The sequence below is a fragment of the Armigeres subalbatus genome, chromosome 2 (assembly GCF_024139115.2).
Source record: "Armigeres subalbatus isolate Guangzhou_Male chromosome 2, GZ_Asu_2, whole genome shotgun sequence".
Lineage (NCBI taxonomy): Eukaryota > Metazoa > Arthropoda > Insecta > Diptera > Culicidae > Armigeres > Armigeres subalbatus.
This window is the reverse complement of record NC_085140.1, coordinates 91,525,984-91,530,653: the sequence shown is the minus strand read 5'-3', so window position 1 is coordinate 91,530,653 and position 4,670 is coordinate 91,525,984.

Here is a 4,670-nt window from a genome sequence, read left to right as displayed (position 1 = left end):
AAAAAAGATAAACTAGCAGCACTGCATCAGTTTGACAGGTATTCTGGCCAACTACTATCATGTGTAGTTATGAACGATTTAAATAAACAGCAAGAAAGATATGAAGTAAGATAATGTTTTGGTCATTTTGCTGAAAATAATTGTGTTTTCGCAACTAGTATTTCGTTACCATATATACGTTCAATATATACCATATATACGTGAACATTATACCATTTCGATGACCTATTGTATAGAGTACTATATGGTGCAGAACACCAATCCAGATGGTTTTCCAAGAAGTTAAAACCATTATTTCTCAGGTACTTATTCAAAAGGGCGTATGTGATTTTATAAACAAAGATTGAAACGTCCATTTATCCGATCTGATGGCACTCCCACGCAAACCAACACCACCAACAGATAGCCGAAAGCTTCCCCTACCTGTCTGTGGTGATGGTTTGCGTGGGAGGGCTATCAGATTGGACAATTCGACGTTTGAATCTTTGTTTACAAAATCACATACGTCCTTGTGAATAAGTACCCGAGATTTGAATAAATTTTGGAACTGTGGTGTAAAAGTACGCAGGAATGGGTGGGGCAAGAGTACGCATGAGAATCTTCAAGTTCTGATGTCAAACCCGTATCTTCGGCCGAAATAAGACTACTTTCAAATCGTAAATATCCACAACTAAGAAAAAAGGGACAGAAATCGAAAATTATCACAAGTTTTAAGGATAAGTTGAAGTAATTTGGTGTTAGAAAGGACTTAGCGAACAAAGCACAGAAGCGAAATAATTAAATTGTATTAGGACTTGTTGTACACTTAAGGACATAGTTGGAGGAGTACCACGATGGCAGTCAATATGGCACCGGACCTTCCACGGGTCAACCCCACACCTCCCGCACTCCTCTCCCACCACATTCGAATGCATCGAACAGCATCGAACAAAAGTATAATATTCAAATGACTAACCTGTTCACAGCATATTTATTCACTTCCCGTGATAATGAACATGTTTCTTCAAAGAGTACTATGAATTTCGGCTCAAATATTATCGTAAATCAACAGTTTCGTGCCAATTTAATAGCCGTTCGCGATTCGGTGGGCTTATCACTGCACTTCACTTCTTCTCAAAGGGCATAGAAAAATCAAGTTTTTACTCACTTCTCCGCACATGAGCAGCCCGAAATGTTGATAGAATGCAAATTAAACATCACTTGTTGAAATCAGTCACTCGTTTGAACCGAAAACCTAATATAAACTGCTATTTTTGCCCGATTAAAAACTGATTGCGGAGCGAATGTAAACACCGGCAGCGGCAGCAGCAAACTAATACATAGGGTGGTTCAAAAAATGATTTTGCTCCGCCGCGCTCAGTCGATTATGATTCACAATTTGGGTGTCATCCGATGGTTTAGGTTGGTTTGAATAGAGGCTTACCGTGCACAGGTCGTTTCAGGTTTGTATGACAGTTGATATGGTGAGGTTGAATTTTACAGTATTTTGATTGTGGCACTACGTCATTGGTGGCTGGCGAGGGGGGAGACCATATAACTGGATAAAATATTCCATAGACAATGGACAATGAATAGTGGTTTCAATGGTTGGGAGTAGATTTTAATCGAGTTTGCGAATCTTTAGCATGATAATTAGGCTTATTTTTTTGCGTTACATAATTAATGGGTCTTTCCTGCGGTGCGGTTTTCGTTCAGTGAAGTCTCCGGGGCCCTCCTTAGCCGTGCGGTAAGACGCGCGGCTACAAAGCAAGACCATGCTGAGGGTGGCTGGGTTCGATTCCCGGTGCCGGTCTAGGCAATTTTCGGATTGGAAATTGTCTCGACTTCTCTGGGCATAAAAGTATCATCGTGTTAGCCTCATGATATACGAATGCAAAAATGGTAACCTGGCTTAGAAACCTCGCAGTTAATAACTGTGGAAGTGCTTAATGAACACTAAGCTGCGAGGCGGCTCTGTCCCAGTGTGGGGATGTAATGCCAATAAGAAGAAGAAGTCTCCGGAATGTTGCTTTAAGCTATGTGGATTCTCTTTTCGCACGCGTTTGGAGGGAAGGCGCTGTAACTAGTGTAATGAAAAGTTTAGTTTCTCATACTAGTTTTCATACAAACTTGAACCGGCTAGTGTTCAACCAGTTTTTGTTCAAATCGGTTTTTGGAGGACACTCGGAGCATGGGACGGAATCGAGCAAGCGTGGTGGAGCTGGGTCGTTTTTTGAACCACCCTACTAATATTCTTTGTTTTTTTATAAATACGACACCAATACTACTACAGTATATGACAGTTTTTATTGTACCAATACTTCCAAAGCTTTGTTTTGGTACTCAACCCACCTTCACCTTAAACATAGTACGAAAACAAAATTTCATCTCAATGATAATTTCTCGCTTAACTTTTCAAAAGGATCTAAGTAACATTTTTTTCATGAATTAATTTGAATAGCGCAATCAACAGAAAAACATCGAAGCTTTTGATTGCAGTACTCAAATTAAATAATGAAAAAATGTTACTTAGGTCCTTTTGAAAAGTTAAGCGAGATTTCATTTAATCAAAAGAAACATCCATAAAATACGCAACGCTTAGCTGGGAGAGGTTGCGGCATGTATGACGAACCATATAATTTTGAGAGGATTCATACAAAAAGTGTAAGATAGGGAGAAGGGGTGTTAAAATAGCCAAATTTTACGTTACGTGATTGGTGGACTTTCTTAAAGGAAAATTCCTTTGTTTAAGGCACTCGAATCCTGATATATTTCTACCTCTGTAGTTTTTTGTATATATAAAAAAGCAATGATTTTTCCTATGAAAGTGCACATTTCTAGCACCCCCTCCCCCTTTAAGATTTGCGTTATCTTTAAATATTCCTTAATATATGTTCATTAAACATCAATTAAATGTTATTAACTCTTATTTGTGTTAATATATACTTAAAACACATGATTGGATAAATGCGTAGTCTTACCCCACCCGATGCGCACTCTTACCCCACCGGTGGGGTAAGAGTGCATTTTTTACTTGTCTTGCAATAAGGGTTCTACTAAAATGAATCTCAATAATTTCAATATTTTTTCGGCTGAGTAACATATAGGAAGATTATATGAATCATCGACATTGATTTGATATGCAGAAGCTTGCTTCATAAGGGCCACATAATCAATTGAAAACTAAGTACGTACTCTACTTAGGGGCCCTCCTTAGCCGTGCGGTAAGACGCGCGGCTACAAAGCAAGACCATGCTGAGGGTGGCTGGGTTCGATTCCCGATGCCGGTCTAGGCAATTTTCGGATTGGAAATTGTCTCGACTTCCCTGGGCATAAAAGTATCATCGTGCTAGCCTCATGATATACGAATGCAAAAATGGTAACCTGGCTTAGAAACCTCGCAGTTAATAACTGTGGAAGTGCTTAATGAACACTAAGCGGCGAGGCGGCTCTGTCCCAGTGTGGGGATGTAATGCCAATGAGAAGAAGAAGAAGAAGAAGTACGTACTCTTGCCCCACTCTACTCTATTAGTTACCTACTGATAATGAAGGGTATTTCTTTTAGGGGTCGTTTAATAATTACGTAAGAACATATGGGGGGAGGGGGTCTTCCATTTTCTAACTCTTCATATAAACAAAAAATAATTTGAATGGGAAAAATCTTACAAGGAGGGGAGGGGGGTCTGAAAAACCAAGGAAAAATGCTTACGCAATTATTCAGGCTTATCGAATTTAGGATGTAAATGGTAAAAGTGTAACGAGATATCACCCTGGTGTTTGGCCAAACGAAACGATACCAAGCAACTCTGATTAATCCACCTAGCGGTGTTGATGCCTTTCTTGAGCAAAAAAATACGAGTGAGTGAAAAAACGTACGAGTGAGTGCTTTTTAGCGTGTTTTGCGCATAGACAATAGTATTTTGGCTATAACTTTTGATCCCATAGTCCAATCTGGCCAATATTCAGTAGGTACAATAGGTTTCTTCTTATTTCTGTATTGTATCTCACCACTCACTTATTATCATTTGGTTTCTATAAACTTTTCTCATTTCTCACCTATTGCTTCTGTTTTCCTCACTATTCACTTCTCATCACTTACTTCTAACTTCTCACTGCTAATTTCCCATTACTCATTTCTCAGTCGTTTCCCTTCGAACTCTTCGCATTTCTTAGTTCTCACTTAGTTCTTAGTTCTCTCCGTTGAAAGTATGTTGAAGCAAGTATATTTCCATATAAACATTCTAAAATTTTCCTAAACCGGGTCTCGAACTCCTGAGCTTTGATCATCCGCCGGTTACGTTGTCACCCGCGCCATCCTTCATTAGTAGCTATATTATTTCCAGATTATTTAAAAACAACTGCATAAATTCTCTTGCTTCATCAATTTAGTTCTTTATTATCTCCGACAGTTTTATAGATAATTTTAAGTGTTATTGACAATTAATCCAACAATGGCTTGAAAATTAATCATTATTTTCCTATAAATCAAATATCATCAGTTCCAACCATAAAGATTTTCTTTCAAACAGGAAAAGCTTAACTTATTAGATAGATCCGATAAATGTGAAATCCAATGGTTAAGAAGGACATAAGCTAAGAAAAATGTCCATTGCTCGCTTAATAATTTACTATTCAAACTCAATTCGACCACCCTTTAAAAGTATCACATCGTAGTCGAACAGAGGACTTAA